This window comes from Nerophis ophidion, linkage group LG11 (assembly GCF_033978795.1).
Source record: "Nerophis ophidion isolate RoL-2023_Sa linkage group LG11, RoL_Noph_v1.0, whole genome shotgun sequence".
In the NCBI taxonomy this organism is placed as follows: domain Eukaryota; kingdom Metazoa; phylum Chordata; class Actinopteri; order Syngnathiformes; family Syngnathidae; genus Nerophis; species Nerophis ophidion.
The window spans coordinates 26,029,025-26,042,702 of record NC_084621.1 but is presented as its reverse complement, the minus strand read 5'-3'; the positions used below and the strand labels follow the sequence as shown (position 1 = coordinate 26,042,702).

General features: G+C 39.8%; 1 protein-coding gene across 2 annotated transcripts in view; it reads left to right on the top strand.

The window, feature by feature from the left end:
* Window positions 1-13,678, top strand: part of znf385d (zinc finger protein 385D) — a 262,192-nt gene that overhangs the window by 221,860 nt on the left and 26,654 nt on the right. The window lies entirely within an intron of this gene.

Sequence of the window (13,678 nt, the reverse complement as noted above, 5' to 3'; positions counted from 1 at the left end):
ATAAAAGGGGAACTGCACTTTTAAAAAAATGTTGTTTTTTATTTACAATCCTTATGTAAGACAAAGGATTGTATTTTCCCGTATATAAGCCATACTCATAACATTTTTTTTGCAAACAATATTGTTCCGCCGCTCCCAGTCTGTGGAACGCTCTCCCTGGCCACCTGAGGGCACCACAGACTGTGAATACTTTTAAAAAAGGCCTAAAAACTCTTCTTTTTTAGACAGTCTTTTTTAAATATATGTGTGCTAGTTCTAGCTATTAGGCTGTTCTGTTTTTTGTTTTTTACTATTTATTTTACTGGTTGGGGGCAGCTATTTGTGGTTTTAGCGTTGTTTTGTTTTTGTTTAGTTTTTTGTTTTAAATGCACTGTAGCACTTTTAAGTTGTTTACTCAATGTAAAGTGTTTTTACAAATAAAATCTATTATTATTATTAATATTATTCCATGTATTAGCCGCACAAGACTATAAATCGCAGATATATACGTTGAGATATTAGTTATTTACAAAGAAAGGCTCTTTAACTGTTTCCAAACGGTGTACAGGGCAGTTAAATGGCTGATCAAACAAAACAGAAGTCATCGTCATGGGCCCACCAGCTGCGCAAGCTAACTCTCCAATCGGCTAAGCAGACTCAATAACTCCATGGTGACGTTTTGGCGAATTTACTGAGGAATTTTTGAAACTGAAACAATACAAAAAGATTGCCATTGTAAGTTGATAATACGAACAGAGACACTCGTAAAAGTTTGAGCATATTAGCTAATGCTAACGACCCTAGCTTGATTACATTACGATAACACGTACAAATATGCATGCAAACACTCCTACGGACATCACACATGGGACGGTTTAGTAAGTAAGAATTGTTTTAGTTATATTGTAAAACTTACAAATGTTGCCTGAAGTGATGATGGACGAATCCATATGAGTAAGAACGCTATGGACGGCTGGAAGACTGAACCGCACTGCGGTCGAAATTTTTTTTAAAAAGCACTTCCGGTAAATAGAAGGACACTGCAGCACCTGCAGTGAGCAAATTCGTCCAGAAGATGGCGTCATAGCACAAACAGTAACACACCCTCTCAGTGTTTTTGCTAGTTTATTTGTTTTTATTGTGGCCGCCAGCAAAGAAAAATCCAACACTCCGTTTTATGAGCTAAAGGGTTCAAATTGTAGGAAAAAGGTAGTATTTTTATTATGGTATGTTTTTATTTTTTATGCATTCTGACTAAATAAACGCGAGCAAAAGTCAGCTGACAATAGAGCCTGTGTAGTAAAGTGCTTCACAAAAACATCTACAACCTCCATCAACGTTGTACATATACACTTTTAGTATATATGTAATGTAGTAACATTCATAATAACATGTAATGTTTTTGTATTTTGATCATTTTAAGCATTAGTTAATACAAAAGGACATAATTAAACACTTTACAATGTCTGCTGTCACCGGGATGCCGACGGATGGGATGTTTATATCTTCCCATTTATGTGAAGAATTCATTATAAAAAATAAAAAAAAATCCTCAGGAAAGGTTAAAAAAAACGTTGCCACAAACAAGCATCTTTTTGTGTCTTTCTTGCCATCTCCGTGTATAAGTTGGTAGTCAAAGTTGACCAACTTTCCGGTTTATTTTCTCATCCTTCTACTATCCAGGTGAGAGGCATGATTTATCATCTCCAATTTACTTTCACGAACTCAGAGGCGATGCAGCAGCTCACCGGCTCAATATGTCAATATAGCAGTATAAGGTACTGTGTTAACACTTAGAATAACAATATTATTATAATAATAATATATATAAAATAATAATACTTTATTAATATACAGGTCACGAGACATTAATGGAGTATTTTTGGCGCTTTTTGGATGATTTTGTAGCACGATTTATGGCCGGAATAGTGTCCTCCCATTAGTTGCATTGTTAGCCACCTTGTACTTGCCATATTTTACAACTTAGAATGCATAAAAGAAATATATGTATTCTTGTCTAATAGGGAATGATAGGCAAAATTCCCCAAAAATGCAGTTTCCTATAGAGTGAAATGACTGGCAAAACTCCACAAACTCACAAAAATGTTTCAACCACTCAAAAGAAAAATGTTCCTCAAGCCACCAAAATGATTCTCCAGTAAAAACACAACTGTCTTCAAGTTATTACTTTTGGCATTTTTTTTTTCACTTATTTTCTTTATTCCTGCCAGCAGAAAGCGTAGTTTGCAGTCTTTAATGACAGGTGGTGCTGCTGAGTCAATTAAAGGTTGACGGAGCGACTGATCTGCAACAGTTGGTCGACTATTAATAACAGAAGAAGAAGACCATAGTCATGTGATACGTAGACGCAGCATTGGCTGCTGTGGTGCGAGAAATTCGGCCGCCATATTGAAGTGGTGATGAGGAGCCTGCGAGCGGCACAAACTGAAAGTTGACAGGTAGAAAACACCGGGCTGGTGTTCAGCGTTTTCCTGCTCAAATGAGCGGACTGTTGAAAATAGGAATTGGGGGATTACTTTTCACAAGTAAGATTTAATATCAACGACCCCAAAAGGGACAAGCGGTAGAAAATGAATGTATGGATGGATGTAATATTGGTTGCATTTTGTGAAAAGAATATTACCACAGAGTTGAGAAAGAGCAAAATAGATTTTCTGGGGGAGGATGACCCCCCCTACCGGGGTTGGGTTTACAAACTTTCAGCCCCACCTAAAACAAAATTCACCAGCCTCCCCTAATTATGATGCGTTCTAATTTTAGGCAAAGTATAAGACAATACTTTCTTAACAGTATAATTACAACCAGGAATAAGTCTTTAAGTAATAGTATTCAAATACTAACATTGTTCCGTAAGACAGAATTTGGTTTTATTCTGCATCCAGTGAAACAGCTTTGTGGTTTTAGCTGATATAAAGACTTTCAGGTGTTTATATATGTTTTTGGCAGACACTTTTATCCAAAGCAACCTACATAAAAAATACATATAAAACAATCACTGTAAAAATGATCGTTTAAGGGAAGAATGTAATATAAAATATCAATACAAAGTGTCAAGACAGAATAAACTCTGCTGCTGTAGCAACAGAGATACAGACTATAGCAGTGTTTTTCAACCACTGTGCCGCGGCACAGTAGTGTGCCGTGGGAGATTGTCTAATTTCATATATTTGGGTTCAAATTGTTTTCAAACCAGTAATTATAGTCTGTAAATTATATGTTGTTGTTGAGTGTCGGTGTAACCGCGTAATACTCTTTCATATCAGTGGTTGGCAGCCGGTGCTAATTGCTTTCTAGATGTCGGAAACAGCGGGAGGCAGTGCGCAGGTAAAATTTTGTCCAATGCTTAAACAAAAAATAAACAAAAAGTGAGTGCCCCTAAGAAAGGGTTTTGAAGCTTAGGGATGGCTTTGCAGAACGAAACTAAAACTGATCTGGCTACAAAGTAAAGAAAAACAGAATGCTGGACGACAGCAAAGACTAACTGTGGAGCAAAGACATCTGAACATGACATGACAATCAACAATGTCCCCACAAAAAAAGATAAAAACAACTGAAATATTGTTGAATTGCTAAAACAAAGTTGATGTGGGAAATATCGCTCAAAGAAAGACATGAAACTCCATTCATCTTCTTCCGCTTATCCGAGGACGGGTCGCGGGGGCAACAGCCTAAGCAGGGAAACCCAGACTCTCCTCTCTCCAGCCACTTCGTCTAGCTCTTCCCGGGGGATCCCGAGGCGTTCCCAGGCCAGCCGGGAGACATAGTGTTCCCAACGTGTCCTGAAGACATGAAACTGCCACAGGAAAATAACAAAAAAAAGAGAAAACGCCGCCCTGCGATGAGGTGGCGACTTGTCCAGGGTGTACCCCGCCTTCCGCCAGATTGTAGCTGAGATAGGCGCCAGCACCCCCCGCGACCCCAAAAGGGAATAAGCGGTAGAAAATGGATGGATGGAGAAAACGCCACCAAAATAAGAGCGCAAGACAAGAATTAAAACACTACATACAGGAAAACAGCAAAAAAGTCCAAATAAGTCAGGGTGTGATGTGACAGGTGGTGACAGTACACCTACTTTGAGACAAGAGCTACAGTGATGCTTGCTTGGTTATGGTTTGAAGTCATATCCAACAATTGCGACAACTTTTTACTGTCAACTGAGTTTCGTTTTTTAATGACTTATGCTGGGGGTGTGCCTCCGGATTTTTTCAACGCAAAAAATGTGCCTTGACTCAAAAAAAGGTTGAAAAACCCTGGTCTATAGATCCCTAAGATATATAGATATCTAATGTATTCATGCATTGTTTGTGTAGGATATACGCATGTCAATATAACCTAAACATATTGTTTCTTCAATTTAAAAATAGCTGACTGTTTTTTTTCCCCCTTTCTCTGTGATTATATTCCCAGTTTTGATCTCGGACGTCTGGTCACTTCTAGCATATAAGAATATTCTATTACTGTTAAGCAAGCTATGAATAATAAAACACGCCAAAACACGTGTCCTTTATCACAGCTACACGTATGAAAAAAAAAAAAGTGTGAAAATCAGAGGTATTTAGTGAGGTCAAATGAATGAAATGCGCTGACAGTTCATTTTTTCTGCTAAATGAATTGCACTGAGTGGAGCGGATCACCACTCCAAGATGGCGGCCCCACGTCTCGTCAGTAGCGCTCGATGTCTATGGGTTCAGGAAGACAAGATCAGTCCAAGTATGCGTGAAGTCTACGTCACTTCCTGGACTTGTTTTATGAATTTTTTTTGAATAAAAAATAGCTTACTTTGGAATAAAAAGTACAAGAATATAAACAGGATATGATAGGTCTTTATTGTCATTGCACAAGTACAACGAAACTTTGTTTTCAGCACAAACCTGTTCAAGATTAGACAAACAAACAGTGTACAGCATTGGTGTCAAACTCTGGCCAGCGGGCCAAATTTGGTCCGCCGTGTAATTTTATTTGGCCCTTGAGGCAATATCAATTTAACATTAGAGCTGGCCCGCGGTATTAGACATCGACAGTGCCGCTGTATCATCGCATTCACCGCTAATACTCATACTTGCCAACCCTCCCATTTTTCCCGGGAGACTCCCAACGTTCAGTGCCCCTCCCGAAAATCAACCATTCTCCTGAATTTCTCCCAAATTTCACCCGGACCACAATAATGGGGGCGTGCCTCTAAGTCACTGCCTTTAGCGTTCCCTACAATCTGTCATCACGTCCGCTTTTCCTCCATACAAACAGCGTTCCGGCCCAATCACATTAATATTTGCTGGCTTTTACAAATGCACAAGGCATACTTGGTCAACAGCCATACAGGTCACACCGAGGGTGGCCGTATATAAACAACTTTAACACTGTTACAAATATGTGCCACACTGTGAACCCACACCAAACAAGATTGACAAACACATTTCGGGAGAACATCCGCACCATAACACAACATAAACACAATGGAACAAACACCCAGAAACCCTTGCAGCACTAACTCCAGGTATCTGGCCTGGGCATATCACATTAGATCAGTGTCAGGCCTGAATGGCTGATTTATTAATTGTGATTTTTTTTTTTTTTATTTAATAGCCTGTGGAAAAAGTTAATTTTGATATTTTCCTCAGTAGTCTGCAAATAGAAAAGAGGCATTACATTTTTTATTTAAATTGTATTTAATTTACCATTGATGATTTTCCGTTTGTTTTTTGAAAGTTGATTTTGCACTATTAAGTTAGGTGTTATAGCAAATTGAGCAGTAATCAACGTTTTATTCATGCACATTCTCTTGCTATTTCAAGGCTTGAATGTTGGATTTATTCATTCTTATTTTATTTTCAAATTTATTATTAGGCTGTGGAAAAAAAAATATTTTGATATTTACCTCAGAACACTGCAAGTAGAAAATAGGCATTCCATGTTTATTAAAATGTTATTTGATATGCCATTGATATTTTTTAAATATTATTATTTGAAACTGGATTGTACATGTCATATAAAGTTATAAAAGCCTTGCTTGCTCAATATTCAATGCAAAACTTATTTGGCTACCTATTAAAGGTTAATTTGTTCAACTTTGGCCCGCGGCTTTGTTCAGTTTTAAATTTTGGCCCACTCTGTATTTGAGTTTGACACCCCTGGTGTACAGGGTTACAGAACAAAAACGCTGATGGGTTGCCATAAGGCGCCCCGTAAAAGATGGGAAAAAGGTAAACGCTGGGGAAGGATGAGTAAAAAAATACAATCCAGACTGGGCTCCTAAGGGGGCCCAGTCTGGAGTGGGGAAAAAACCTCCATAGCAAAGCACATATACATATTACAACATACATCTCGAAGTGAAGTGAAGTGAATTATATTTATATAGCGCTTTTCTCTAATGAGTCAAAGCGCTTTTACATGGTGAAACCCAATATCTAAGTTACATTTAAACCAGTGTGGTTGGCACTGGGAGCAGGTGGGTAAAATATCTCGCCCAAGGACACAACGGCACTGACTCGGATGGCGGAAGCGGGGATCGAATCTGGAACCCTCAAGTTAATGGCACGGCCACTCTACCAACCGAGCTATACCGCCCCAAGAAGAAGACGTTGGTTCTTCCGGAATATACATTAAAAAGGTCTGGCTGCCTGGTCTTTAGCTTTCTGCAAACGAGGCCCCTAAAACACTTAACTTGAATATCTCTATCGTATCACAACCAAACTGGGTGAATAATCTGTGTTGATACAGGATTCATGCGATAATATTTTGTGATTAATTCCATGCTTGGTTTATTTGTTAATTTTGAAAACCTTAGTTTAAACTTTAAGTATTGTATTTATTACACACCATCTGTTTGATTGTAGCGTTCCATTACAAATCTATTGCCATTGCTGATGCTAATCGTTAGCATGTCTATGGTAAATCCAGTGTAAATTAGCATCAAGCTAGCGCAATTTTAAGATGTAAAGCCATATTGTACTTTTGGGTGCCTTCCTCCTGCTTTGTCAGCGTGGAAATTAATCTGTGCTGGTTTGTGACCGGACATGACCGTATCGAAATATGGTACCAATTGATTATTTTTTTTTTTTTGTTAAATCGGTACCCGGTAGGTCTTTGGTCGGTACCTATAAAAGTACCGAATTCGAATTCTATCCCAGCTGTCATTTTCTGCGAGTGGGCAGTATGTGTCTAATATCTAGCAACAGAGGGAAGGTAGTTCAAGGTCATAGTGGTAGGCGCTGACCATCCATTCATCACCCCTATGGGATTTGCGTCGATGGCTTTGGGTTGGGGGGGGTGTATGTGTGGCATATATTTTTGTGGGTGTGTGTGTGTGTAAGCCCGTGGTGCAGGGGTGTCAAACTCAAATACAGAGTGGGCCAAAATTTAAAACTGAACAAAGCCGCGGGCCAAGGTTGAACAAATTAACCTTTTAATAAGACCCAAACAAGTTTTGCATTGAATATTGAACAAGCTAGGGAGTGGGGTTTGGTGGTAGCGTGGGTGTATATTGTAGTGCCCCAGAAGAGTTAGTGCTGCAAGGTTCTGGGTATTTGTTCTTTTGTGTTTATGTTGTGTTACAATGCGGATGTTCTCCCGAAATGTGTTTGTCATTCTTGTTTGGTGTGGGTTCACAGTTTGGCGCATATTTGTAACAGTGTTAAAGTTGTTTGTACGGCCATCCTCAGTGTGACCTGTATGGCTGTAGACCAAGTATGACTTGCATTCACTTATGTGTGAGTAAAAGCCGTAAATACCATGTGACCGGACCGGCACGCTGTTTGTATGGAGGAAAAGCGGACGTGACGACAGGTTGTAGAGAATGCTAAAGGCAATGCCCTTAAGGCCCGCCCCCAATATCATTGTTTTGGTGGAAATCGGGAGAAATTGGGAAGAATGGTTGTGCCGGGTGATTTTCGGGAGGGGCACTGAACTTCGGGAGTTGTCGAGAAAATCGGGAAGGTTGGCAAGTATGAGTATTAGCGGTGAATACAGTGTTACAGCGGCACCACAGTTGTATAATACCAGCTCTAATGTTAATTAGATATTGCCTCAAGGGCCAAATGAAGCGGGCCAGAGTTGACACCCGTGCCATAGTGGGTCTCTGTTCCGCGGCCTTGGTGTATTGCAGTCGCTAGTCCAAAGTCAACAACAGGTGTGTGTCCATGAGGGACAAGAAGGGAGTTTGTTGTGTCTTCGCTGCACTGACCTTAGGGAGAGTCTCGAAGCCAGGGAAACAATCCAAGTTAGAATTATTTTTATGCGGGTGAAAAATAATTTTGCTTATCACTCAAAATTGTCTATGATTGGTTCTCAAAAACTGCGGGGTATACAGTCCGATGTAATCCACAGTTCTTCCCACATCCTCCAATCATTTGTGGCAGCTTTGGGGTACTTTGAAGACTGCCAGCAACTTCCAATTTGTCGACAAACCAGAGCAACGCTTACTCCAATCAGCAGATGTCCTGTTGTAATAATTCCGAATAGGTGGATATCTTCACGTCCTCCACAGAAAAGGTTTCGCCAGGCCCGCGGCCCTCCTTCTTCTCCCAAGAGTCCGTCGTGTGTCCAGCAACAACCGCTTGATCACGACAGCAGGTTCCCCCAAACCCAAGATCTTGTCAATTTTGTTGAGGCCAGTTAAATAGTTCCAATGTTTAGATTTGGAGAGCAGTGCAAAAAGTTAAAGACAAGACAAAACAAAGAAGCAAGCAGGAGAGATAAGGAGGAGGAAAGTGGAGCGTCCACCCTCGATGAGTGCCAGAGAGAAAATAAACATGAATAAATGCAAATTAAAAAGAACTTGTGAGTATTATCGCCACAATTTCAACTACTTTCACTCTTCTGTCATTATAATGAATGACACACGGGGGCGCCACTGACTTCCATCACATAATTTCTTTTAAATTATTATTATTTTTTTTTAAACAAAATACTTAGTTTATCTTAAATCTATATGTAAAGCCAACACAAAGTAGACTTTTAAATTATCATTATTGTGAATCGATGTACATGAAAAAGTAAAAAATGATTGATTTATTTGCCATTTAAAAGGAAATTGCACTTTTTTTTTTAAATCTTGCCCATCGTTCACAATCATGACACAAGAACACGTCTTTTTGTTTTGTTAGGGTTTTAAAGATGATAAAAACAACTTCAGAACCCTCCAACGTTTTATATACACACTGCAAGTCTATATTTAATGTAGTAACAGACATGTTTATTACAATATGTAATACGTACAATATTTACCGTATTTTTGGTAATTTTAATCATCGACGTCTTGCACGCATTAAGTTCCGTTTCCATAGCAGCGCACGGCTGACTTCCAGTATGTTCCGACTTCCGTAAACAAACACGAGTGTGTTTTTTAATCATGGTAGACTTGGTAACAAACAACAAAGATTACTATTTTAGAAAAAAATGTGAATTAACGACCTTATCTTTTTGAAGCTGAATATACAGAGGATGAACGGTGTGCATATCCGAATAAACCGGAAAAACTTCCCCAGCCAGCTGGACCAAAACAGTCTGTCGAGTGAGTCATTAAAATGTTGCTGATGATGCACGCTAGATGATGCATGTATGGTATTACGACTACAGTGTACGAACAAAACATGAAATAATACTTTACATATACTGTAGTATGATTGGTGTTCTATTGTGTTGTGTTGTGTATTACAAACTCAAACGCGTTTTTGTGGTAATGTAGATACAAACCCTGTTTCCATATGAGTTGGGAAATTGTGTTAGATGTAAATATAAACAGAATACAATGATTTGCAAATCCTTTTCAACCCATATTCAGTTGAATATGCTACAAAGACAACATATTTGATGTTCAAACTGATAAACATTTATTTTTTTGCAAATAACCATTAACTTTAGAATTTGATGCCAGCAACGCGTGACAAAGAAGTTGTGAAAGGTGGCAATAAATACTGATAAAGTTGAGGAATGCTCATCAAACACTTATAAACTTATAAACACGGCGTGGCGCTGTGGGAGAGTGGCCGTGTGCAACCCAAGGGTCCCAGGTTCAATCCCCACCTAGTACCAACCTCGTCACGTCCGTTGTGTCCTGAGCAAGACACTTCACCCTTGCTCCTGATGGGTGCTGGTTAGCGCCTTGCATGGCAGCTCCCTCCATCAGTGTGTGAATGTGTGTGTGAATGGGTAAATGTGGAAGTAATGTCAAAGCACTTTGAGTACCTTGAAGGTAGAAAAGCGCCATACAAGTACAAGTATCATATGGAACATCCCACAGGTGTGCAGGCTAATTGGGAACAGGTGGGTGCCATGATTGTGTATAAAAGCAGCTTCCATGAAATGCTAATAATTCACAAACAAGGATGGGGCATGGGTCACTACTTTGTAAGCAAATTGTCGAACAGTTTTAGAACAACATATCTCAACGAGCTATTGCAAGGAATTTAAGGATTTTACCATCTACCGTCCGTAAAATCATCAAAAAGTTCTGAGAATCTGGAGAAATCCCTGCATTGAAGCGATGCTATTACGGACCTTTGACCCCTCAGCTGGTACTGCATCAAAACCGACTTCATTGTGTAAAGGATATCACCACATAGGCTCAGGAACACTTCATAAAACCACTGGGGCGGCATAGCTCGGTTGGTAGAGTGGCCGTGCCAGCAACTTGAGGGTTGCAGGTTCGATTCCCGCTTGTGCCATCCTAGTTACTGACGCTGTGTCCTTGGGCAAGACACTTTACCCACCTGCTCCCAGTGCCACCCACACTGGTTTAAATGTAACTTAGATATTGGGTGTCACTATGTAAAGCGCTTTGAGTCACTTGAGAAAAGCGCAATATAAATATCACGATACGATACTGTCAGTAACTACAGTTGGTTGCTACATCTGTAGGTGCAAGTTAAAACTCTACTATGCAAAGCCAAACACATTTATCAACAATATCCTGAAACGCTGCCGGCTTGGCTGGGCCCGAGCTCATCTAAGATGGACTGATGCAAAGTGGAAAGGTGTTCTGAGGTCTGACGAGTCCACATTTCGAACTATATTTGGAAACAGAGGACGTGGTGTCCTCCGGAACAAAGGAAATCAACCATCCGGATTGTTATAGGGGCAAAGTTCAAAAGCCAGCATCTGTGATGGTACGGGGGTGCATTAGTGCCCAAGGCATGGGTAACTTACACATCTGTGAAGGCACCATTAATACTGAAAGGTCCATACAGGTTTTGGAGCAACTTATGTTGTCATCCAAGCAACATTAGCATGGACGCCCCTACTTATTTCAGCAAGACAATTCCAAACCACGTGTTACAACAGCGTGGTTTCGTAAAAAAAGAGTGCGGGTACTTTCCTGGCTCGCCTGCAGTCCAGACCTGTCCCCCCATCGAAAATGTGTGGCGCATTATGAAGCGTAAAATACGACAGCGGAGACCCCGGACTGTTGAATGACTGAAGCTCTACATAAAACAAAAATGGGAAATAATTCTACTTTCAAAGCTTCAACAATTAGTTTCCTCAGTTCCCAAACATTTATCGAGTGTTGTTAAAAGAAAAGGTGATGTAACACAGTGGTGACCATGCCCAGAAAAGGTGATGTAACACAGTGGTGAACATGCCCTTTCCCAACTACTTTGGCACGTGTTGCAGCCATTAAATTCTTAATTATCATTTGCAAAAAAAAAATAAATAAACATTATGAGTTTGAACATCAAATATCTTGTTTTTGTAGTGCATTCAACTGAATATGGGTTGAAAAGTATTTGCAAATCATTGTATTCCGTTTATATTTACATCTAACACAATTTCCCAACTCATATGGAAACGGGGTTTGTATAAACGTGTAAAAAGTTGTTTGCGTCCGTTTTAAAATGATAATGGTGTGCCAGGGCAAACATGCATATCCATCCATCCATCCATTTTCTACCGCTTATTCCCTTTCGGGATAAAATGTGTGTTCCCCTTTAAGAATGGCGGTATGTGGGGTGAGTGACATGTGTAAGTGAGTGGGCGAGTTAGGAGAGGGAGCGCGAACATGTTCAGGAGTTTTACTAGCATGGTGGATGTTTGGTTGGCTTTGTGGAAAATATAAATAAATAGTTTTGCCGATATTCCGATATTGTCCAACTCTTAATTACAGATACCGATATCAACAGATACCAATATATACAGTTGAAGAATTAACACATTATTATGTCTATTTTTGTTGTGATGCCCCGCTGGATGCATTAAAAAATGTAGAAAGATTTTCCAAAATAAGAGAATTACTTCAACTCAAGTTATGGAAAAAAGTGCCAACATGGCATTTCCATATTTATTATTGAAGTGCATTATTTTTTTTAGCTTGGAATTTGAGACATGCTGTTCCTGAGATAATCCTGATACCCACTACAACTATGGGAAGTACTATACTTTGACTTTCACAAAGTGCATTATTTTTTTTAAATATGCCTCAAAACAACAGCTACAAAAAACAATGAAGGCACCCAGCTTCAGTCCAGAGTATACTAGAGTCATAAAGTAAACAATAACATAAGAGGATTATGTTATTGTTTACTTTATGACTCTATTATACTTAAGTGCAAGACTGCCTGGTATACTGTATAACAGGAAATTATAAACTGGGCTCAATCTGCCCTGCACTAGCGTATTTGTATGAGTAACACAAATGTGCTGCAAGCGAGTGGTGAGTGCTTGAAGTGGCCTACCAGTCAGTCAGAGCTTCTGGAATGCTGAAGGAAGACGTCTTGGTTCCTCCTCGCATAACCAACTTTTTGCAGTCATTGCAAATTGCCAGTTTTGTATCCGCCTGACCCACTTTAAATAATCCCAAACCATAGCCCACGGCTCCAGCACCGGCAACAACACACTACTTGTTGTTGTTGTTACGGTTTGATGAGGTCATCAAGCGTCGTCAGTAAACCTCTCATGCTGCAGTCGTCAACTCCTGTGTTGTGTGTGGGAAAGGGGAAAGGGGAGGGGTTGCTGGCTTGGATACGCAACTGCTCTGTACTTACCGCTCTGTACAGCGGGGTTGTAAAAAAAAAGTCATTAATAATACTTTCTGAAACTATAGTGGAATTTCTCACCTGTATACCATATTTTGTTTCTGTTTTAGTCCAAAAAGAAAGTCTATCTAAAAGCCTCTGAAACACTGCTGAGCATGTCTAGGGGAAAGTTCAGTTTGTGGTCGCTCTGACCATTCTAAGAAATGTTATGACCGTTTGTTATGACTAAGGGATCCACGGTTGTTTTGGAGCCAGCATTTGCAAAACAACAAGACCTTGACACATGAGGAAAACATATAAAAAGCCAGTGGACCAATATTTGATATGATTTGCATGATTTCGCTTAGTTCAGGATCCTTCGAAGGATGCTGTCTGCAATTCAATCCAACTTGTACTTTTGAATATGGGTAAATAAACCTTTTGTACTAAAACCACTTTGTTTGCAGTTTAAGCTTCGGGCCAATCCACTACAAAACCGATACCGATAATTTCCGATATTACATTTTAAAGCATTTATCGACATCTCTAGTTGTAACGAATCGACGGCCTCGTCATTCCGACCAAAGAGAGGATCTGGGAGGTGTTTCTCGGTGCCTGGTGAGGCTGGATCTTTGAAAATCAGTGCACCCGGCTGTAAAGGTGTTCTTGTTCTTAGCCCGTTTGCATGGCGTACAAAACATCTTTCTATCTTCATAAGTGAGCCGTTTGCTGAA